This window comes from Phacochoerus africanus, chromosome 8, assembly GCF_016906955.1.
Source record: "Phacochoerus africanus isolate WHEZ1 chromosome 8, ROS_Pafr_v1, whole genome shotgun sequence".
NCBI lineage: Eukaryota > Metazoa > Chordata > Mammalia > Artiodactyla > Suidae > Phacochoerus > Phacochoerus africanus.
The window spans coordinates 140,948,666-140,974,880 of NC_062551.1; the positions used below are offsets into that span (position 1 = coordinate 140,948,666).

A 26,215-nucleotide genomic window follows, 5' to 3' on the forward strand; every position below is an offset into this window, starting at 1 on the left:
TAGTAGAAAGAATAATATATGGAGGACAATATAGAAACATTAATTCAATAGTATACAAATTGTTGGAGTTCCTGTTGTGGCACAGCGGATACGAATCTGACTAGGAACCATGAGGTTGCTGGCTTGATCCCTGGCCTTGCTCAGTGGGTTAAGGATCCTGCATTGCCGTGCGCTATGGTGTAGGTCACAGATGTGACATCAGTCTGGCGTTGCTGTGGCTGTGGTGTAGGCCGGCAGCTGTAGCTCTGATTTAAGCCCTAGCCTGGGAACCTCCATATGCCGCCAAGGCCCCAAAAAAAGGCAAAAAAAAGTATACAAATTGTTGTCTTTTGGTTTCACTCATACCCTTTCAATATTTCTGTGAAAGGTCCCAAAAGATCCCTCTCAGCAATGTTAATAGCACATAAATCAGTTTTCCCTCTGACACTTAGACGTTACCTCTGGTCATAGAGAAACAGAATTGGTTATGCCTTACTTTGAAATAATGTATATATTTTAAAACATGCAGAGAGAACCCATTTTTCAAATGCATAGTTCTCATTAATTATACTCTCATACACAAACAGATTGCCTTGCTCTCTGGTACACATTCTAACTTGGGAAGGCCAAGATGAACCACTGTGTTAGGTTTGTTTTAAGACCAGCCTTCTCTTAATTGTCATGTTCTATAGTTCTCAGGAAAAAAAAAAAAAATCCATTCATTTCTGGGTATTTCTGGCAGATTTTCTTAAGTAATGAGAGTTCAGGTGAGTTATAGTTAAATTCCTAGGATATGTTTCTTTTGCAAAAGAGATATTATACTAGTTCAGAACGATGCACTATCAATCAGATGCACTAAATCCTTAGAATACCACAGAAAAGAAAATGAAATACCACTTAAAAATTAGTTTGTATCATTCATATACGTATATATGGACATACACACACATGCACACACATATGTTTACACACACGCAGTTGGAAATGGCCAAGATTTTTATCATACTATTCAGAGTCCAACATACTGCATTTATAAACTTTACATTTTGGGGCAAAGTGTCAATACTATTTCCACTTCTCTAAAGGTAAGGGGAGCAGTAGCAGAAGGATGCAATAACATTCTGAGAAGTAATTTTTCTTTCTTTATAGTATTATAATCCTGAAATACCTGCCAAGAGTACATGACCTATGCAGGGCAAAGCAGCCAACCAATGATTAAATATGGAACTTCCTAATCATTACTCAACTTCTTACCAGCCCAATGTGTGTCTGCTGATTAGCCCTGATTGAAATTTAATACCCATTTTTCCTATTCTATCTAGTCTGACAAGGAACTACAGACAATATGGAGATAAATGTTAGCCTCTTACTTCCGGTATATTCTTCAAATGTCTAGACACTTCAGGCTTAGTCATTTCCTCTAAAAGAAATTACATCTTACCTGGGCTTCAAAAATGGTTCTACTGAATATTTTAAAAAGCATAAAAAGTCATAAGGTAATGATTTATTTCACTCATTTGTCGCTTCATTATAAAAAATAATTATTGAGAGACTACTACTGTTTGCTGCTTTGAGAATGAGAAAAACCACATAACTCAGGAATATGTTGTATTCCTAAAACTAAGTCATGTAGGAGTTCCTGTCGTGTCTCAGCAGTAACAAACCCAACTACTATTCATGAGGACACAGGTTAGATCCCTGGCTTCACTTAGTGAATTAAGGGTTCGGTGTTGTCGTGAGCGGTGGTGTAGGTAACAGATGTGGCTCGGATCCAGTATTGCTGTGGCGTAGGCCTGCGGCTCCAACTCTAATTTGACCCCTAGCCTTGGAACTTCCATACGCTGTGGGTACAGCCCCCCCCCCAAAAAAAAGACAAAAGAAAACTAAGTTATATAAATAAAACTTAATACATGATAAGTAACACGATTATTAAGTGCTTACATTTCTTTCTGCATTCAAGGATTAAAGTTTTGAGGGGACAATGTTTCCCTGCATATTTAGTATGTTTGTTACCAACTTAGGCTCTTGGACTCTTTTTAATCAATAGCAGTTGATAAGAGGCCAGAGGAGAAATTCAGGCAAGGCTTATTGGGACTTGCACTGCAGAGCAAAGGAGTAAAAACAAGTACCAGGTTCCCTTGGGAGCTCCCTGAGGGAGAGTGAGCTTGTTCCTCAAAAGGAGTGAGGATAGGGGTGGGTCCAGGGATCTGGCCAGAGGGGTGGCTTGAGTGGTCTCCCCATCCCCTTGGTGGTGCTGTGGGCAGCGATCATGTGCAGTACCCTGTTTTTACTCCTGACACCTCAGAAGTGGCAGTTGGGTTTTTGGTCTTTTGTGTCTTGTTCATAATTTGCCCCAACTGCGCATGCATGCAGTTATTTTTAGCCTCTTATAGTTTCTTTATATTTTGTTGCTTGAGGAGACATTTGTCCAGGTGCAGGCACTGCAGCAAAGGGTTCCATGTCCCAGCCTGTCTCATATTGACTTGTTATGCTCAAAATATATTACAAAACTTGATTTACCTAATGTTCAACAAATGTGTATTCCATATATACTATGTGCAAAGCTCTCTAAAAGTGCTTGCATTTTTCAAAAGTCAGAAAACGTGTGTTTTCTTTAAAAATAACTCCAAACTGGAACATAATCTAAGATTTCTGCTAGAATTGAAAAAAAGCAGTGCTGAAAGGGCATGATGCAAACCTGACTTACTACATGAGTTGGTTCCTAATTTGAGTTTGAAGGGTGGGGTGCGTAAGAAAATGTCTTAATATAGCTTGTCAAGGTAGCAAAATTGTATTAAGATATAGAGTTGAATAAGTGTATAAATGGTATGAGAACAGCTGGTAGGAAAAGCCAGTAGGAAAATGACTGAAGAGGAAAGTTGTGTGAGGGGAGAAATTAGTTCTTTCTAGTAGACTTCTGAATCTTTCATTTACAATATCTGAACAGACACCAGAATAGAGAAGTTAGAAAAGCCCCTAGAAAAGGATCACCTGGTACGGGAAGTAACACAAGAGAATGCAGAAGACCCTTTTAATGACAGTAATAAGGCTGTTTACTTTACAAATGTTGTACCACACTTGATTGTAAGCACTTTGGCACCTCTCCTACTTAATCCTCACCACAATGCAGAGTGTTTCCATTAAAAGATGTAGACATTGAGACATATATTTCAAGTACTTTTCCCAAGATCTCACACCTATTATATTCATTCAACAACTATTTATTGAGTAACTAGTACATGCCAGACACTGTCTTAGATTCTTGGAATACAAGAGCAAATAAATTAGAACCTGGCTTTATGAAGCTTTCACTTGAGCCAAAGACAAACAAGCCACTGGCATTAAAAACAAAACAACAATGAAAATAAATTCTATATTAGAAAGTAATAGCACTATGGAGAAATTTTAAAAATGGAAAAGGGAAGGATAAATTGGGTGTTGGAAAGTGTATGTTAGATGGAGCTCTCCGTGTAGGTCTTGTTGAGAAGGTGACATTTGAGCAGGGGCTTGAAGCAAGTGAGCCAGGAGGCTATCTAGAGAAGAGCACTCCAGCCCTGGCAAAAACTAGGAGCCTGGAGAGGAAATCAGTGCAACTGGAAAGGAATGAATTCAATCAAAGAAGAGAAGAGCCATTCAGAGTCACAAGGGTCAACATATGTGACCATGAGGGCCATTGTAGTGGTTTTGGCTTTTGCTCCCAGTGAAAAGTAGAGCTCCCTGGGTTTGCTAGGGTCTCTGGCACTGCCAGCTGTGTGGAGGGAGCTAAAAACTGGGCAAGAAAAGAATTCTCCATTACCCTGTGTTCGCTTCCCTATGGCAGATTATTGTTTTGCCACAGGAAACATATCATATTTTCTGTAAGTAATAAAAACTGCCATCAATTGTTTATTGTTCATTTCAATTTGATTCCATTTTTGCAAAATCCATGAAGAAAGATAATTAATGATTTCTATTGACTGTTTATGATTCCAAATCATATCAAATACCAGTCCTGAAGGCATTCTGTTTACCACTAAATGAGTCTGGATTGGATTTATGAAAATTACCCTATTTCTGAGCCAGAATTTGAAGAAGCTTGTAGTTTATAAATTGCACCAGCCACCCATATGTGTGTACGTTTGTGTTTGGATCATGAAAGGAATAATGGCAGTTTTAAGAACGACAATATTCTCCCTTCTCTTTTCTGAATGCTGATTCTCTCCTCTACCTATCCTGCTTCCTAAGGGCAGGGTCTGAAGAATTTTGAGACAACGTAACAGGCTGATATAGTTTTTTAGGTAACTTTAGTCTAATTCACTTGAAAAGTCAATGAAATATGTATCCAATGCAACCTTTGATGCTTGACTTTACAATATATTCCCAAATTTAACCATGTTTTCTAATGATCCATTTTTCCTGGCCTAAGATACTCCTACAATCTATTATCAATACCACCATCATCACTCAAAAGACATGTTACCTGAAACATAAGGTCTCTTGCTCCCAAAGTTGCATTAATGTACTTTGGCAAACGTATTCTATAGACTTGTTGACAAGCCTAACATCATGGAGAGAATTGGGAAAACTTCAGGTCAGGTCAGAGAAAGGTAAGAGCAAATATTTGAGGGTATCTGTGGTTTTATAGCACCTTATGTTACACTATGGAAGAGACTGACCTGGTTGCCCAAAACAGAATAGCAACTGTTTCCATTTGAAAGGATTTGCAACATCAAACTCATGGTTTCACTCCTTTATCTGGTCTCTTTTCCTTTTCTTATTTATTCTTAACTTTCCTTATTCACTCATGAGTATATTTAGCTCTGCCTAAAAGTCCCAGTGATACTCACAAACCCAGTCCTAGATAAAACAGTGACTATCTATCTGCCTAGGACTTCTGCTGCTATAGGCTCTCAGAAAAAGAACTATCAAAAGAACGAGGGAGAAACACAGTCATCTTTTATAGAAGAGATATTTATAAATTGCCTACTTTAAGCTATAATAAACATTTATAGCTTTCCTACCACATACTAGATTCTGAAGCAAGAACAAGGCACTTTATTAGTTCTAATTAATATGGGGAATGAATGAATGAACAAATCAAAGCAACAACAAAGTCTGCTTCCCTAATTGATTTGTGACTCATAACCATTTAAAAAATATTTTATTTATACACAGATGATCTGTTTCATTCTTAATTTTTCTTCTTCTCTGTTTTCTTTCTCAGTCTCTTTCTCCTTTCTCTCTCTTTTCTTTATCACATCACCAAATTAACACCTCACTGTCCTTCCTACTTTTTTTTTTTTAGCGTGACCAACTTTATATTTTATCTTTATTCTGTGATTTAGACATTTCACCATTGGTTCAAGCACTTATTTTCCAGCCATGTTTCCTCTCATTATTAGCAGCACCTGCATCAAGAAGAATTGGGTTTTGTTTGCCAGTAGTGAGAGGCACAGCTCTGCCATCCTACCCTAATCAATGTCTGAGTGTAGCTGCACTGCTCTCCTGACCAACAGGCATGTTGATTATTCTGATCCTGTCCCTCATTTGTGTAGAGGCCAGAAACTCTGCCAAGTTATGTGATGATGACAAATGAGAACTTGGACAAAGCTCTCAGGTAAATGCATTAACTCACTGTACTTCCTAAGGCCCCAAGCATATGGATCATTCTCAGGAAGAGCTTAGGGAACATAAATTAGTGAAGCTTGCAGAAAAGTCCAAGTGAGTGAATCTGGCGCTTCCTGTTCCAGGGAGATGTCATTCTTGTCACTTTTCAAATAACCCCAGAGTATCTGAACTATTCTTATCCCCACATATCTGCTCATGCAGAGGCCCTGTACTGCTGAAACAGAAGCTTCTCAGCATTGAAGTACATCGTCAAGTCTATGCTAGGTAGCGCACACCACACTCGCCTGCATTATACATGACCATTTCCACTTACTGATATCATCCTCACTCGGCTCATGGTTCTTCTACCTCAAGTTCAAACCTGAGAGGGGACCTCCTCCCATCCCTGACGTTCATTCCTGACAGTCCCAAGACTTAAGAAGTAGAATGAATGTGCTTCTCTCAAAGGTTCTGTTTTCACATTGGCCTCATTTGGTTGCAAATAAAATTCCTACGACAGGAAGACTAATTTAATCAATGCACAGAAAACCTTCCTTTGGGTCATCTGTCATGCTTTCACATGCACTTTTGTTGGTATGTGTTTTACTGTAACCAAAATATTTTTATACAATAACAGACCTTCTTTATAAGAAATTCATTTTTTTTAGTATAGTTCATAGAGCTGCAGCTTCTCAACCTTTCATGGGTATTCAGCAACTGTCTTATTTTTCATGAGATACATATGTATATCAGCTATAACACACTGTCAGTGAACAGTGGTTTTCAATCAAATACGCTGTCAGTAAAGCTGATTCACTAACAAGAAAGCTGTCAAGCTGTGACAGCTGCTGTCTTTGCTACCCAAACAATCTGTTCTGTGCTAATGGTGACTTGTGCACTCCCATTTATTATACAGTCGTAATGAGCAGTGTCCTCAGAAACACCATCTGAGTTAGTGGATTTACATACTTTGTTGTGTAGGTTCTGCAAAATCAACACCAGCAGAATTAGCAGCTGGTTTTCTGCAAAGATTTTGGAGGAGTTTCTTTGTATCAGAAGTTTTGGTTAACTGTCCAAGAGTGAAAAGTCATTCATCCATCCCATAAGTATCCATTGACTTTTTTAAATGTGTGTCTGTCAGTCACTCTTTAAGTATTGGGAATATTAAAAAGATAAGAATATGGTCTGTTTTCACCTATTTGTTTCAATCTATTAATAAAGCAGCTCTCTGGTCACTCCAAGTGGTTAGACATTGTGTTCTAGGCAGAAGCTCTCTCAATTTTTAGTAAATAATAAATGACTTCTTAATTTTCCGATCTGAGATTGAATATTTCAGCTCTTATATATTCAGTTATTGAAATAATTTCCTCTAGTCAATACTGAATTATTAATGAAGAAGTTTATTTTTCAAGTGCTTGTCTCCTTGGGATAAATTTAGATTGGTGGGAATATTCACTTCCAAAGACTGAAACTTTACCATCTACTCATCAGACGCCATCACTTTTGTTAAGAGAGGAACTTCCTACCATTAATAGGAGCCAGATACTCCATTTATGTTGTTTCCCTGGCTTGAATCACTACAGGAGCCTGGAGAAGGGTGTAAAGGGGGATAATTCAGTTTGACACTTTGAAACATCTTCTCCTCTGCTGTATCTTTTGAAGCCAAGAGCATTATTTCAGTTCCAAGGGAGCTCCATGTTCAGGAAGGTTAGTTGCTCCAGAGCCAAATTTTGCACACCACCCAGCTCCCTTCACAGCCAAGGTTTTCACTCTCATTGTGATAGCAGTGCAGCCACAAATCAGCCAAGAGAAACTCCTACATTGAACTGCTTTTAACACATAAATTAGCACAAGGTAACCCATACTAGAAACTTGACCGAACAGAAGTTCTTTCACATTATAAACATTACTTACACTTAAGGAATGATAACAGAGGATCTATAGTAGCCCCATAATTGTGGTAATGAAAGTATGATTTGGGAGGGCAGGTAAGGTGTAAATCTGGAACCAGACCATTCCAGAAAAGAAGCAGAGCAGTTCTGCTTTGACCCATGGATGTTTGTTTGCAAAAAGAGTAGCAAATTTAGGACTGAGATGAGATGTGTGCTAAGACAAGTGACCTAGTTTTTCTCCTTGGAGGGTCCTGATTGGTTCTGCATTCTCCCATGCCTTCCTTCACTCGTCTACTAATACATCACAAAGACATTGTAGATGAAATGTGTATCTCCATTCATGCTGCCTCTGGTACTCAGGTGCATTAATAATACAACTTGTTGGGCCCACATGACAGTACTTGGCAGCCCACAAATGCCTGGAGCCCAAACACAACTGAGTAATGGTTGGTGACTCTGATTTCCCCCTTCACCAGCAGTGCAATATTTGCTCTGAGAAAAGCTTTTAATACAGTAATGTCTGAGGACAGCGTCTCACCTTTTCAACTTCTGCGCAAGTACACACACACACAGACACACACATGCACTCGCATTCTTCTGCCATCCTATCAGACCATTATACACACTAACCCACATACCACCAGACACGTAGAGACTGGGAAAATATTGATAAAATGTCTTCAGCAAAAGCAGCAACAAAAGAAATAGGAGCATGAACCTTTGTTATGAAAAGGGACTTTGTTGAGCCAATTCTTTGTAACTGCACACTAAAGAATTGTGAAAATGCTCAGTAATTGCAACCTTTTTTTTTGCTGATGAAAATCATAGAGCGTAATCTCACCCAGTTGATGGGGAACCTGCTTTGTGCCCTGTTTCTTTTCTCCCGCACCTATATTCGTTCCCAATATACAAAGGCATTCCATGCAAAGGTGGTCTGTTTATCTGTTTACTCCCACAGTACTCTGAGCACTGGCACATGTGGCAGAGAAAATGAATGGGTGTTTTCTTTAACAGAGTGGTACCTGCACAGGCTTTAGCTGTGGTGTGAGGGTGTGAATTTGGGATATGGGTTTATTCTCACTCATTGTGTCTTTATTTTATTCTTTCCCCTTGTGACAGATAAAATAAATACGAGTACAGCTGTTGAAAGCTAGGTCATTTTTTCCCCTCAGCATTTAGACACTTTGGTATCATTCAGTGAAAGATTCTGAATATTGGGAACAGAAGGATTCTTAAAAGATCCAGAAAATACTAATAGCTAGCCACATGTGCAACATGGGAAATGCCACAGTATGCTAATAATGGCTCTCTCTGAGAGAATGAAGGGTTATTAAATGCAAGGGTTTATCATCCACAGGGCATTAATGCTTAAGGATTTGATCTCAGACATCTTATAATCGTAGCCTCAGTTGTGAAAAGGAAATCATAGCAATACTTACAGAGTGGTTGTGAAAGTTAAATATGTCAGCACCTGAAACGTGCTTAGAATAGTTCCTGGCATAGAATATCCAGTCCGTGTTAGCTTTTGTCACAAATCTTGTCATTCATTGGGATAGATTTAAATGGCCAAATTCTTAAATTCTGTACTCCTATGTGCTGGATTATCTGGTTACTTTTGAGAATATAAAGAATGAGGGTGTTGTTATCGTCATGTAGCTTATATCCTACTTGGAAAAATCATGCATCAAAGAAAAATTCTTGCTTTTGAGTTCCTTTCTTGAATAAGACACTTGCTAGTGCTTTATTTTCATGATCTAGTTTTTGCAACACTGTACAAGGAAGGCGCTATTCCCATTTAACCAATGAGTAGACAGTATCACGGAAGCTAGAGGACCTGATCAAAGACTTCTACAGAATTTACATCCACTCCAGAACTATACTGCACTGCCATGCTAATGTGCCATCCCAAGGGATCCATAAAAAGAGAACACACGGTGGGGAGTGAGGGTGTCTTTCCGGAAGGACTGGGCTTCAAGGAAGAGGTGGTATGTTAGTTGAGATGAAAAAGATATTCTCTTGTGATGAAATGAATTGAGCAGCTATATCCATGTCCAAATCACTGGTGGAATAATCTGTGTTTATCTGTATAAGGAGAATTTCTAAGTGAGACAAATCTGGATTTGAATCTAATTTTCAGCTAAGTAAACTTGGGAGAGTTATTGTACCTCTCTAACTTCAGCCTTCTGATCTTTAAGAAGATAAAATAGCACCAGATACATGTGTTTCTTTTTTTATTAATTGTAATGACTTTTATTTTTTTCCATTATAGCTGATTTACCGTGTTCTGTCAATTTTCTACTGTATAGCAAAGTGATCCAGTCACACATACATATATACATTGTTTTTCTCACATTATCTTCATCATAAGTGACTAGATGTAGTTCCCAGTGCTGTACAGCATGAACATATGGTTGTTAAATGAGAGAGTGCCTTTAAGGAATTTTGCTGTTTCTGACATATCCTATATGTTAGTTTACATTAATTATCATATAATGAACTGATAATATTTGGCTAGAGACTCTGTGAATGAGGAGAGATTGGCTTTATGATGCCTGGACACAGTAACATGGGTTAAGTGACCTCTGTAAGTCTCTACCAACCCTATTACTCAGATGATTCTTTTATTTCTTCCTCTCTGCTATCATCCCCTTCTTCTACTTTCCTTTCTTCTTCTCCTCTGATTCCCCTATCCCTCCTAGAGAAAGATATACTTAGTAAATTTTGATTAACTATAGTAATATCAGTGGGATTTCTTTTTTATTCTACCTTCATTATGATTATAATTACAGATCATTATAAAAAGCTTCATATAGATTTTTGTATAATTTCTATGAGCAGTGAACATTTAGCCTTCTCTTATTGTTACTACCTTGCCATCTATAGAAATCGAATTACATAATACCAAATTATATACCTGCAGAAAATAATCACTCTAAAGCCCCTCTCAGTTAAACTAAGCACTCCTTCAATGTGATGCTAGGATATTCTACTTCCGTGTGATCATATATAATTGAACAAATTATCAAACAATAATATGGGGAAAGTGTAACTCTTTGAAATGAGAGGAATTTGTTTTATTCATCTGTAAATGCCCTGAAGTTCTAGGACATATAAGTTATTTAAAGAATATGTGTTTCTAGGGACTTCCCCATTGTGGCACAGCGGAAATGAATCTGAGTAGTATCCATGAGGATGTGATTCAATCCCTGGCCTTGCTCAGTCCGTTGGAGATCCTGCATTGCCGTGAGCTGGTGTGTAGGTCGCAGATGTGGCTTGGATCCTGTGTTGCTGTGACTATGGTGCAGGCCAGCAGCTACAGCTCCAATTCATCCCCTAGCCTGGGAATTTCCATATGCCACAGGTGCAGCCCTAAAAAGATTAAAAAAAAAAAAAGAGTATGTGTTTCTAAGAAAAACTTGGAGCTTAACAATATATACCCCCTGGCATGTTTGGTTTGTTGAGTCAGGTGTGCATGAAGGAGAACATAGCAAAGCAGTTCACATCAACAGTATGTGCGGAGATTCACACACTCTATCACTAGACCCCATGACTGTGGGGAATATTGTTAAAGATGGCTTTCTCCTCTCAATCATGAAAAGGGAGATGTAGAACAGATCGGTTGGTATACGTCACACCATACATTTCATACAGTATATTTTTCCTTACTCACCCCACTCCTATTCCCCACAAAAATGTGTACAAGGACTTGTATTTATTGTAGTTCTTTCCCTGACTTCAAAGGACTGGGCTGCTCTTATAGAATCAGAACCTTGGGCTGCCAGGGAAAGATTTCTCTAAAGAGCTCCAAGCACATTTATAAATATCATCTAGCTCTTGCTAAATGGAAGACATACCTTTTACAGTTATTGCTTAAGTCTCCACTGAATAACATTCAGTTATGAGATGTTTCAACAATTTAAAAAAATGGCAGACAATATAGTAGCCCACTCCAAATAGTACAGGCATTCTATAAAAATCAAATATAAATATGCCACGTAGAGCTGGAAAATATTGTTTGAAAATGTCTCTTAGAAAACTTTCAAATCTGATAGAATCTTATGGACTCTCTGAAACTAGAGAAGCTTCCCTTTTGACAGTAATGATTCAGTGCTAGTTCTTAATCTAGCATTCCATGATAAATCTTGCCCTGATAGTAATTCTCATCTTTTCCAGTTTTTCTCATCACATGGAAGTCTATTTACCTTTGCCTTTCAAAAAACATTTCCACTCTTTTGATAATAAGATAAAAACTAAAAGACATAAAAATGAAATGGTTTGGGAAGGAACAAAATATACATAGAAATCTTTCAGATTATTAGTTTCCCTGAAAAAAATTAGAGTTAGCAATTATCTTCTTAATGTCTCTTGAACTTTTTATTCCTTTCTTACTCACTTTATTTTTGACAAGGCCAATGAGAGCCTTTCTCAGAACTTACTATAATATATTTTTCAACAAAATATTTAGTTATTTCTAGGGCTACCATAACACTACCACCCTAAGAATTTCTATTCAGAAAATATTTTAAAAGTATGAAAAATTCATCTATATTTGTATAATACAGATCATTGTATGTACCTGAGAAAGAATAAAAGCACTTTTGAGATACCAGTTACCTCTGTCTTTAATTGAGCTTATCTTTATTCATTTGCTTTTTTTTTTTTAACATTCTCTGCGTTTGTACAGAGTTACTTGTCCCAGAGCAAGAACTTAATATATTTATTGGTAATCAAAATGCTGTATCAATAGAATGACTTAGACAATATGAGGATTTTTTTTGGTCCACACCCGCAGGATATGGAAATTCCTGGGCCAAGAATCAAATCTGAGCCGCAGCTGTGACCTATGCCACAGCTGCCAGCCACACCAGATCCTTAACCTACTATGCCATGGTGGCAACTCCTAAGGATTTTTAAAGCGCGTGATAACAAAATAGGAGACACCAGTTTTTTTAAAAGCTCTCTCTCAATCCTGCAGTCTCCTGCCTATGACATCAATTAACACCTTTGCACAGGTGACTCATTTGTAACCTTGGTCAGGCTTCTCCTCTGGACTCTAGATGCTTCTATCCATTTTTTCATTAGCTATTGACTCTTGGATGTCTCAAGAATATCTCAAACTCAGTGTATCCCCAGATAAATTTTAGGATTCCTAGCCACCTTCTATCATTAACTACTTACATTATTTTCCACTGTCATGATCATCCATCCAATTGTGCTAGCCAAAAACCTGGGAGTAATTTTTAACATCCCCACCTTCCTCTCCCCTCACATCCAATCTATAACCAATCCTATCCATTTTGCCTTAAATAATTCTCCCAGATCCTTTCTTATCTTACATCTCTACCACTATAACTCTACTTCTGTACCTGGACCTTGATTGCTACAACTTGTTCCTGACTCCTCTCTCATCCTCTCTGTCTCTCCTCCAATATTAGATCCACCCTTCAGCCAAAGTGATAGCTTGTCTTATTTTTGTTATGGGAGGGATGGAGTTGCTCCTTTTGTTTTGAGCTAGTAAATAACTAATGCATCTGTCCCTTTTCTGATACCCTGATTGAGAGAAGTTGAAACCATGTATTCTTTTTTCCTATGTATCACCATCTTCAGGTTTTTTACTATGCCATGTTCCCCTTAATAGCCATCTGGACTGGATACTAAGATTTCAACTGTTTTATCAAGAACTCGTCCCTCTTTTACCATTTAATTAGTCTGGATTCCTCTTTTCCGTGTTGATTCATCCATTGTTTTTCAGTTATGACCAAAACAAATAATGTGTATCTTTCCATGTCTTCTTTAAGTTTCTGAGCAAGCCCAATTCCTCATTTCTACCCAGGCAATGTAAAAACTGCCTTTTTTATTGTTTGAATATGAAGCAATATCATTGAATTATTTATCTGTCTCCACCCAAGAAGATGGACTATTCTCTTTATAATAGTGGTCCTTAATCTTTTTTATTTATTAATAAAATCTAAGACTTCCCTGTGAATAAAGCCACAGTTTGGATCCCAGCAATCAAAAGCTATTTCCTGAGCCTGTGTCATTAATAAGCCCAGACCCAACTTGGCACCACAATACTAAGGACTGATCCTTCAGAGCCTTGTGTGGACAAGCCTTGTGTTTCCATGGTTAGCCCCTTCAGAATCTTCTTGTTCAGTTCAGATACAAATTCAAATCATAAAAGAGAAACCAAATTTGTGGGAGCTGAACTTACAGTTTCTACCTATTTGGAAACACAGGATCTTTGCTGTTAAAAGGTTCTGGGCTTTCATCATACAGACCTGGCTGAAAAACACAACAGAAATGTGGAAAATTCCCACCACATCTACATTACCAGGTTACATTTACCAGTAGAGTTCCAAGTTAAGCTTCAGCAGCCTACACATTAAAGCCAGCTAGGCTGGTGCCTGCCAGGGCCCCCTCGTGCTGCCTATGTCTGCCATACTTGGCCTGGCTTATTGTTCCAGTGTTTTGCTGAGGCCACCAACTGGGCCCACCTGTTCTTTGCTTAAGGTCAGGCATGGCCCACCTGCTTGCTGAGGCCACTTTTGTTTAAAGTGGCTTATTTCTATTTAGTTGTTCTGTTCCCCTGTATCATAAAATTCATTCTCCCAGGACAAAGATGCAGGGCAATGACCCACAAGCTAGTGTGAAAATCTCATAAGGCTCACACCTAAGACCTAAAACCGCATTCTTAGAGCAGTTCAAAGAGCCGTAAGACTATAAACATTACCTACAGAGCACCCGTAGTTGCAAGTCCTAAACATCCTGGCCCCTCCAAAAACCTCTATCTCCAAATGCTTACTTTGCTCCTTAAATTCCTCTCCTTGTCTATTCCTCAAGGATTCAGGTCCAGTGCACCAGACTGTAGTACTCAGGAGAAGTGAACTTAACTTCCAGTTACAGACAAAACTGTAAAACACAGGCCTCCCCACATGGGGTGCCTATTTTTGAAAAACTCCTCCCTGGAGTCACTGACCAGAATGTTTATGTCCTGCTGAGAGCTAGTTACCCAAGCCTGAAAAGAGAGAAGTGGTCAGTGTGTATACAGCCATTCCTCTTCTACACCTGCGAACATCAGTCGTTCCCAGTTTGGGTGGGAGTGAGCAAGAGGGGAGAGAGGAGCCAAATATATTCAAATCCCTCCCATATCCCTGGCTTTCCATGAAAATGAACGTTTCTCTCCAGTTCCCACATTCAGTTAATTTCTTACCCCAGAACTGTCCATTCTTGCTGAAACTTCTGTAGTTCAGCTGTTGACTGTTAAAGTAAACTGGGCTGGTTTTTTGTTTTTTTTTTCACGTTTAGGTTCAAACTCCTCTTGTCCACCCTATCCACAATATAATTACACAAGATTCAACTTTGCGCCACAGAATAATTAACCAACCATATAAGCAATGGGCCTTTGAAATCGTTCAGTGAAAGTTAAGAAGTGTAAACATTAGATCTCTGACTGCCAAGAGACTGTAATAGCCAATTACTGAAGAGATGACAAAGAATTCCCATAGCATCCACTGACTGCAGGGAACTTCAAGTATAGAAAATATACAGACTGTTTGGTTATCAAAGTAGTAAGATTGGGCATGTTAGAGCCAATATATGGATGACAAACAAATGAATAAACAAACAAAAAATATTTTTATTTACTCTCATATTGCTGTGCATAAATTACCACAATTAATAAACAACTTGGCACAACCTCAATTTCAAAGAAATATTTTAGAACTAAATCTTGTTAGAAATACTTTAAAAGACTTATGCAGTTATGTTAAGTAATATAGCATTATTAGATAATAGCATTATTATTAATAGTGATGCTATAATAATAATTACTATACAACTATATATATTTTCTATAATTTGCATAAAGTAATATGTTATATATAATGGCTTTATTATTAAAGCTGTGATACTGCTATCATAGAATTCAATAATATAATTTAATATCATGTATAAATATCATACAAATCTATAGGTGATGGTTTTCATAAGCATAATGCAAAAATTGAACTAGGAATTCATGTGCATAGTAAATAAGGGAATAGTATCTAAGATTACTATATCTCTATCTTAAGTGATCAACTGATGGCAAGTTAGTTGTTTTAAATGAAATATTTATGCAAATGTATGCATATATTTATGTACCTATAACATATAAATGAATATATAATATATGTATGCATACATTATATGTGGACATACACACATACCACATTTCTCAATGGGTAGATTATACTGGAGGATTTGAGGAAGATGAATGTTAAGCTGCCTACATTGCTCTGCCAAATAATCACTTTGAATCAGGGTGTCAATAGTATTTGTATGAAAGCACCTCATATTTTCAAATGTTTATTGTATGTTAGGCCTTCCGTATGCTCAACTTCTCACTGAATTGCCACAACAAGCCTTTGAGATAGATTAGATCACCCCTGTATTACATAGACAGGAATTAAAATGTTTAAATATCACCACATTTGCCCAGCATCCCACAACTAGTAACTAATCATAAGCTAAGATCGTAATCGAATCCTTAATGCTATACTATATGGATGTTCATATTTAGGAAATTTTCAGATAAAACCTGCTTGATAATTCTTATATAATCTTTGTCTTTCATACCCTCACTTGTTCACTGAAGAAAAATATTACTTGGGTCAAGAATAAGACTATCTGGAGTGAAAAAATATAGACTTATCTGACAAAGATATGGTCTAATTCACATTCAACTTCTGGTTGTTTTTTCTATGGAAGTGATTGTAAATTTTACAGTTTCTTTTTTAACCATTCTAATTATCAATTAACATGTATTGATTGCCCACTCGATAACAGAGCACTGTACCAAATTTCAAGAATGGAAAATGAATCTGGAGCTATTTGTATTTTTTAATATGAATAATTTGGCAAAAAAATAATATCTAAGACTTGTAGAAATGCACTAGGCCAAAAGGGAAAAGAAAATCTCATTGATAGAAGCCAGCTCTTCTTAATGTTAATAAAATATGAGAAGTATTTTTTTAATTGCATATCTTTGTGTTTAGGATATAAATAAGCTGAATCTCAGAAAAGCAGTGAAGTAGTTTTACCTACCCTAGCAGAAAGCTTCTAATCATCTGACATTGGGCTCCCTGTTGAAATGTTTTAAACAAGTTTACAGTCTTTTAAATAATTAAGAAAATTAATAATACTGTAATATTTTGAAATGAGCTTGTCTAGTAATGAGATAAGCTAAGGAAATTAAGAATAAAATTTAATGAAAATTTTCAAAAAGCAAAGAATTAGACTCTGCTTTTGGCATTTACAATTAGTTCCACACAAATATTTGTTTTATCAGACAATGTGGTTAATCACCAAGGTGAAACAGAAAGTTACCAACACTGAATGCTGGTATAAAAGTTAATAAATTCAGTTCATAATCATTATGCACATGCTAGTTATAATAATTTACTGTCCATACCAAATCTTTATAAGCATTGTAATTAAATATAAAATGCACATTAGAATTATAATGAGTAATTAGGGCAACATAACTAATATGCATGAAAGTCCCAAAGCTCATTAAAATATTAAAAGACAAAACCTGTTCTACCTAGTGTTTTGCATATTTTCTATAGCTAAATGAATGCCAGTAGAGTCTGTACATTGTTTTGCCATTTTTGGTTTTTATGAATTATGCATTTAAAATGCTCTGGAAACATTTGGTTTAGTTACCAAATACAGGCTTACTTCCATTTTGGAAGAAGCAGAGCAAACACAACATACACACACACACACACATAAAACCACACTGAAATAGTTTATCTGATGCTCTTACTAGATCACCTCATAGGATTACTTCAGTAAGAAGGACATAAAACCATAATGGGCCATTATTTCATGGGGCACACAGTGCAGCACACTGGAAAGAGCCTGAAGAAAATAGAACCAATGGGGAACATTATCTTGACCAGCCTTTACACTTTTGACATTATCGACATACTCACCTCCTACTATGAATTTTCATTTTAAAAAAAATGGTAAAATCAAATTCAGGCAGAAATCCCTAAATCAAGTGCTTAAATAAAATGATAACAGAAGCAGGACATATTGCTTCTAATATTGTTCTGAAATCATGGATCCTGTGTCTCTTATACACAACACATAAATTGCTTCTTATATGCCCAGTATACACAGATCAACTTCCTGGTCTATAATTGTATCTTGCAATTTATACACAAAGTGAATACATTATTTGGATTCATATATATGTTTCAGATCAACTAATAACAAAGATTTCTAGTCACAATAAATATTCATTTCCTTAGCAACCATGTTCATTTATTGGGCCTTTATTCCAGAAATGTGTAACTTTTTCAGAGACATTTTTTTTTTCTTTTTATGGTCTTACCTGTGGCATTTGGAAGTTCCCAGGCTAGGGGCTGAATCAGAGCTGCAGTTGTAGTCTATGCCACAGTCATGCAGCACCAGATCTGAGCCACATATATGACCTATGCTGCAGCTTGCAGCAACACCAGATCCTTAACCCACTGAGGGAGGAATCAAACCTTCATCCTCACAGACACTATGTCAGGTTCTTAAACCACTGAGCCACAATAGGAACTCCAGAGAAATTTTTAGCTTTAGGTTATATTTTAGATGAAATTTTTCTTTACTAAAAAAATTCTTTAGGAAATATGCATTACTGGAGTTCCCACTGTAGCTCAGCAGTTAATGAATCTGACTAGCATCCATGAGAACGCAGGTTCAATCCCTGACCTTACTCAGTGGGTTAAGGATCTGGTGTTGCCATGAGCTATGGTGTAGGTCGCAGACACGGCTCGGATCCTGCATTGCTGTAGCTGTGGCATAGGCCAGCAGCTATAGCTCCAATTCAACCCCTAGCTTGGGAACCTCCATATGCTGCAGGTGTGGCCCTAAAAGACAAAAAAAAAAGTATTACTAATAAATGGCACTTATATCAATATTTGGAAATACAATACAAATATATTTAAGTATTAATTACATATTACATGAATATAATAAACCGATCATTGGAATTTAACTGTATCAAGGTGAAATAGCCTGGATGGTGAATTATAGCAAGATCATAAAATTACAATATTTTATAGAAATAATCATTCATCACATTCATTTATTCAACAGATAGTTTTAATGTGTCGACTACATTCCTGATACTGGGCTACGTCTTAAATAAACATAGAAGATTATGACACATTATTGTCCAGTTTTTAATTCCACTAGAGCCCTGAGTGTCTCTAAAGCAAGAATCATTTAAATCTATTCTTGGCCAATAGTAGTGAGTAAATAAATGATTAAGAGAACAGGTAATAACCCAAGAATAAATATTGAGTCAGTGATGACACATGAACATGGAAAATCACCCAATTTTCAAATGCATTTCAATGTAGTAGCAGAAATGGGGAGTCTTCCTAAGGTAGGTCCTCATCAGCCTTTCTGGAGCCCTCCAACACCTTCCTGACGTGCTAGCTGTCCACAGTACTTGCTTTGCATAGCACTTGCTATTCTTTTGGTTTCCATGGCAGCTCTGTTCCCTATGGTATATCTTCAGTCAGATATTACCTTCAGTCCTTATATTACCTCATTCTGAAATCCTTAATTTGTTTCAGACACTCCATTTTCTTAGCAGAAGATAAGACACTTTATTTTTCAAGGCAAACCCATAGAGCTCTTTTTGGCTTCAGTATGGAAGACATTTTGAGCCTGAATGGCTTTGGAAAATTCTACCTACAAGTAAGAGTCTAGATTTTCCTTGGCAATATTGATTCCCATCCCCTTCCAAATGTAAGTAGAATATTGTTTCCCAGCCCCATTAATGACAGACTTGACCAAAGCAGACTTGTCTGCTTTGATTAATGGATGTTACAGATGTGACAGAGTAGACACATGAGTGAGAAATAAATGTTGATTGTTATATGTCACCAAGATGAAGTGGTGATTTGTTACATAGTATTGTGGCAATAGCTGACTGAAACATGGCATGAGCCTAAAGGTTATCTGAGTTCCCATATATTGGTGGAAGCCATAGACAAATGCTACTTGAATTTTTTCTAGAACTCTGTTTCCCATGTGTGTAGTATCTTAATGCTGAGTTATGTAGTGCTATATGTGCTATTATGTAATATATAAAAATGAAATGCTAAAATTAACTATTTAATTTCAGATGCTTTGTTCCAAATCACATCTAATAATGCTAAGGAATATATTAAATTTAATTTCAAATATAAATGTATTTATAAATAATAAATATACTAAACATGTATTTATTTATATTAATAATATATTATGTATTGTATATACATATATATTCATTTAAGTATAAAGGGATGAAAAAAACATAAGCTATACTGAGAATGGCCTATGGAGAGAGCAAGGGCAGAACCAGGGTTCCAGTTAGGAGACTTGCAATTATTTCAAACAAGAGGTAATGTTAGCTTGCACCCACATGATAGTTATGGGCTTGCGAGGACTGGTAAGATGCATTTTTAAAGGAAGAACCTACAAAATTATAATCTTTCAAGACCTGGAAATGTTGTGTAATGACATTGATGAACTGGTAGTAGTAACTACTCATCAAATGCATAGATAAGCTTTGCAGGATGAGAACAGTAAATACAGAGGAATCTAGTGATTTTGACTTAAGGGGCACTAAATAAGATTATAAGGAGGGTATCAGCTGCATATATATATTTTTTATTTCTGAGGAGAAGAGGAAAGAGCCCAAACGTTTTCTCTAATAATTTATTCATGCGCTGCTGTTGCTGACATGGAATTTCCTATTTGTTAGTCAGACTTCTCCTTTCCTGACAAACCCATCAGTTGTCAAATTGCCTTTGCTGTTAGGCAGAGTTTTCTCAAACCACTTTTTATTTAATCATTTTAAGAAGGATGACATTTTTTCCCCTTGTAAAAGATCTTAGTCCCAAATAAACCCATACTATTGTTTCTGAAAATTACAGTTTTTCTACCACCTCTTCTACAGCTTTCAATTTCTTTAAGATACACATTTGTAGGTAAAATGTCTCTCCCACTTTATGTCTTCTTTTTCTTTTTGGTCTTAGTTACTACTTACTGTGTGTGCTCTGATTTAGCTTTCATTCTCCATAAATAGAAGTGTCCAAAATTCTGTTTTTCAAATCGGAAGAAAAAATTACCTTTTAATCCTACAACTAGTACCACTTCCTGCTAGGTTGTTTTTCTCCTTGTTCATAAGTCCATAGCAAGTCTATGGAGAAAGCACATCCATTCACAGTCACGACCTCTGTGGCTTTACTCTTTGAATCATGATACAGGTCTAAGCACACAGCTGATTGACACCTCAAAATAAATGGAAAGGTAGAAGTGGTTCAGTTGAATGTTCATATTCTTACTAGAGAACCTGTGCCTATATAGTTTTGCAAAATGTCATTCACTTAACATATTTCCTATAATCTTGCTAGACTTCCATTCTCCCTCATGCATTTAAGGGCAGTGCACAGGGAGAAATCAGTAGTTTACAACTGAATTTCTGTAACATAAATCTTATTTTTTTTAATTTCCCTTTCCCCCCCCCCAGCTACTCAAAGGCATTCTTTTCTCCTTCTCTAAGACAGTGTGTTTGGAAAGTAATTCTTTGAATATATTAGCAATATGAATTATTCATTTCTCAGAATTAAACAATTTTAATAACTGAATTTTAATCAACTTTTTAAATGTGCTATTTTAAGATTATTGAAGACCACAGAAAAAGGAGAAATAATAAACCATTCAGTCAACTAAGAAATCTGATCCAGTGATTATTCTGCTGAGGGCACAAGTCATACCAGCCAAAGATTCCCTGGTGCCTTCAGATTTACCAGTAGGTCCTAGGAGGAAGCTGGCCCTGAGGCCAGAGAGAAACATGATCAGATTAATAATTAGCCTAAGGAAAGATTCCACCAATGCTATCCCCATGTATTACCAAGTATGTCTTTATTGCTAACATTTTTTTCACATTGATTGACTGCAAAAATCTTAAATTTATGTAAGTGTAGTTTATTCACATTCTGAGAGATCAATATTAAGCTTTAAAAATATACTGTGACTTAAAACATGACAATAAATAAAATAGAAGCTTAAACAACGTATCCTGACTGATACAGCTCCATGAGAAAAATAGTCCCAAGAATATTTTCATGTTTTACAGGTAATCTAAAGAAAGCATCTGAATTCTTCTAATCTTTATTTTAGGGGGATTCACTAAAAAATAATTTTTATATCCAGAAATGTATAATGGCTTCAATATGAAAAGAATTGCACTCAAATGTTGAAGAATTTGAAGGTTTGTATCGATGGGCAACTTCTGTTACAAGATTGTTCCTGCTGAGAATAGAGATGCTTGGGTAGAATTCCCAACTTCAACATTCTCACAAACTTGTACAGTATATCCAAATCAATCACATACAGCTATAATTCAGCATGACCAACAACAAAGAAGAGATCAAATCCTGAATAAAGTCTAAAGAAAGAAAGTTTTGCGAACAGCTAGGAAAACAGTGAACCATTTAATTCCTATTGATACAGCTGGTGGCCCAATAAATCTCAGGCATATTTTACAGTGGATGCATCACTGGAGTGAGCACTGCTGACTATAGGGGACAGCCACTTCAAGCTGTAATTTCAGTAGTGCTGACCCTTGCCAAAAGCATGATGTGAATGAATTCTGCCTAATCACCAACAAGCTCCTCATCACATAACACTTTCTTGCCTGTCTTTTCTCTACTTGTTCATGAATCAAGAATAACTTATGCATCCTTATACAGCTTCTCACAGATGCACACTCATCAACACAGTATCAGCTAATTCATACCACAAGATACATGACTAATAAAAAGTTTAGATATTTAACTCCCATGAGAGGGTTAAATATTATAATAGTGTTAAACCATGAGTTTAAGGAAAGAATCTCTTATGCCGTAATTTTAAACAATGCATAAATTTTTCCTTGAGGGCTCAGGGTGATGGTGCTAGGTCACCAAAGCTCCTAAAATCAGACTTCATATGCAGTTCTATACTTTAGCTCTGAATATTTTTACAAAATATTTTCCTTTTTTACACACCTATGTGAACATAAGGGGATCAGAGTTCACAGTTTAGTACACTGTCATGATGGATATTGAATACTGAAGTCTAGTTTACATGTGGAATTCTTATCATTGTCATTCTTGTGAAAGAGAAAATGATTTCAGCATATTCTTAACAGAATCATAGGCTTAACTTAAGATTGATCTAGCATGTGCCCTAACATATGATGTCTGTCCCACAACTGCACATTTTTCTAGAAGGGACACCCTGTGTTCCATACACCTTTTTTTTTTTTAATGGCCAGATCCATGGCATATGGAAGTACCCAGGCCAGGGGTTGAATCCAAACCATAGCTGTGACCTAAGCAATGCCAGATCCTTTAACCCACTATGTCAGGCCAGGGATTAAACCCATGCCTTCACAGCAATCCGAGACACTGCAGTCGGATTCTTTTAAAAAAAAATTACTTGCATTTCTATTTTTATTTTTTAATTACTTAATGAATTTTATTACACTTATAGGTGTACAACAATCATCACAACCAAATTTTACAGTATTTCCATCCCAAACCCTCACTGCATCCTCCCACCCCCAAAATGTCTCATTTGGAAACCATAAGTTTTTCAAAGACTGTGAGTCAGTATCTGTTCTGCAAAGAAGTTCATTGTGTCCTTTTTTTAGATTCCACATGTAAGTGATAGGATTTGATGTTGGTGTCTCACGTTGGTAACTTCACTTAGCATGATAATTTCTAGGTCCATCCATGTTGCTAAAAATGCTGTTATTTCTTTCCTTTTAATGGCTGAGTAATATTCCATTGTGTATATGTACCACATCTTCTTTATCCACTCCTGTTGATGGACACATGTTGTTTCCATGACTTGGCTATTGTATATAGTGCTGCAATGAACACTGGAGTACATGTGCCTTTTTGAGTCATGGTTTTCTCTGGATAGATGCCCTGGAGTGGGATTGCTGGATCAAATGGTAGTTCTAGTTTTAGTTTTCTGAGAAATATCCATACTATTTTCCACATTGGTTGCACCAATTTACATTCCCACCAACAATGTAATAGGGTTCCTTTTTCTCCACTCCCTCTCCAGCACTTCTTGTTTGTAGACTTTTTGATGACAGCCATTCTGGCCAGTGTAAGGTGGTACCTCATAGTGGTTTTGATTTGCATTTCTCTAGTAGTTAGTGATGTTCAACATCTTTTCATGTTTTTTTTGGACATCTTTATGTCTTCTTTGGAGAACTGTCTGTTTATATCTTTTGCCCATTTTTGATGGTTTTTTTTTGGTATTGAATGGTAGGAGGTGTATATAAATTTTGGAGATTAATCTCTTGTCAGTCGAATCATTTGCAAAGATTTTCTTCCATTATGTAGGTTGTCTTTTCATTTTGTTTAGGGTTTCCTTTGCTGTGCAGAAACTTTTAAGTTTAATTAAGTCCCATTTGTTTATTTTTGTTTTTACTGTCATTACTCTGAGAGGTAGATCAGAGAAGATGTTGCTGTCATTTATGTTGGAAAGTGTTTGGCCTATGCTTTCCTCTAAGAGTTTTATAGTATCTGGTCTTATATCTAGGCCTTTAACCCACTTTGAGTTTATTTTTGTATATGCTGTTAGGAAGTGATCTAATTTCATTCTTTTACATGTAGTTGTCCAGTTTTCCCAGCACCACTTATTGAACAGGCTGTCTTTTCTCCACTGTATATTCTTGCCTCCTTTGTCATAAATTGGTTGACTCTAGGTGCGTGGGTTTAATTCTGGGCTTTCTTTCCTGTTCCACTGATCTATATTTCTGTCTTTGTGCCAGTACCATATAGTTTTGATGACTGTAGCTTTGTAGTATAGTCTGAAGTCCAGGAGCCTGATTCTTCCAGCTCCATTTTTGTTTTTCAGGATGTCTTTGGCTATTCTGGGTCTTTTGTGCTCTCAGACAAACTTTAAAATAGTTGTTCAAGTCCCCACTTACAGCAGTGGACAGATCATCCAGACAGAAAATCAATAAGGAAACAGTCCCTGAATGAAGCATTAGACCAGATGGACTTAATAGATATTTACAGGGCATTCCATCCAAAGGCAAGAGAATACACATTCTTCTGAAGTGCACATGGAATATTCTCTAAGATTGATCACATCCTGGGCTACAAATCAAACCTTGGTAACTTTAAGAAAATTGAAATCACATCAAGCATCTTTTCTGACGACAACGCTATACTACTGGACATCAACAACAAGACAATACCTGCAAAAAACACAAATACATGGAGACTAAACAACATGCTACTAAACAACCAATGGATCACTGAAGAAATCAAAAAGGAAATTTAAAAATACCTAGAAGCAAATAACAACAAGGATATGATGCTCCAAAACCTATGTGATGCAGCAAAAGCAGTTCTAAGAGGAAAGTTTATAGCAATACAAGCCTACCTCAGGAAATAAGAAAAAGCTGAAATAAACAACCTAACTTTACATCTCAAGCAGCTAGAGAGAGAAGAACAGACAAAACCTAAAGTTAGTAGAAGGAAAGAAATCATAAAGATCAGAGCAGAAATCAGTGAAATAGAAATGAAGAAAACCATAGAAAACATCAATGAAATGAAAAGCTGGTTCTTTGAAAAGATCAACAAAATTGATAAACCCTTATCCAGACTTATCAAGAAAAAAAGAGAGAGGACTCAAATCAATAAAATTAGAAATGAAAAAGAAGAAGTAACAATGGACATCACAGAAATTCAAAGGATCATAAGAGACTACTATATACAACTATATGCCAAGAAAATGGAAAACCTAGAAGAAATGGACAAATTCTTAGAAAAGTACAATCTTCCAAGACTAACCAAGATGAAATAGAAAAAATGAATGAACCAATCACAGGAACTGAAATTGAAACTGTGATTAAAAAACTTCCAACAAACAAAAGTCCAGGACCAGATGGCTTCACAGGTGAATTCTATCAAACATTTAGAGAAGAGCTAACACCTCTCCTTCTGAAACTATCCAAAAAATTGCAGAGGAAGGAACACTCCCAAATTCATTCTCTGAGGCCACCATCACCCTGATAACAAAACCAGACAAAGATACACAAAAAAAGAAAATTACAGGCCTATTTCACTGATGAACATAGATGCAAAAATCTTCAACAAAATACTGGCAAACCAAATCCAACGATACATTAAAAGGATTGTACATCATGTTCAGTGGGATTTATCCCAGGGATGCAAGGATTCTTCAATATCTGCAAATCAATCAGTGTGATACACCACATTAACAAACTGAAGAATAAAAACCATATGATCCTCTCAATAGATGCAACACCCATTTCTGAGAAAAACCTTTCAGAAAGTGGGCATAGAGGGAACCTACCTCAACATAATAAAGGCCATATATGACAAACCCACAGCTAACATCATTCTTAATAGTGAAAGCTGAAAGATTTCCCGCAGAGATCAGGAACAAGGCAAGGATGTCCACTCTTGCCACTACTACTCAACATAGTTTTGGAAGTCCTAGCCACAGCAATCAGAGAAGTAAAAGAAATAAAAGGAATCTAAACTGGAAAGGAAGAAGTAAAACTATCACCTATTTGCAGATGACATGATACCATACCTGTGGTATTTTAGAGAATCCTAAAAACTCTACCAGAAAACTTTTAGAGCTCATCAGTGAATTTGGCAAAGTCGCAGTATACAAAA

General features: G+C 36.6%; 1 protein-coding gene across 1 annotated transcript in view; it reads left to right on the forward strand.

The window, feature by feature from the left end:
• Positions 1-26,215, forward strand: part of NEGR1 (neuronal growth regulator 1) — an 873,593-nt gene that overhangs the window by 635,871 nt on the left and 211,507 nt on the right. The gene's annotated exons all lie outside the window — the stretch shown is intronic.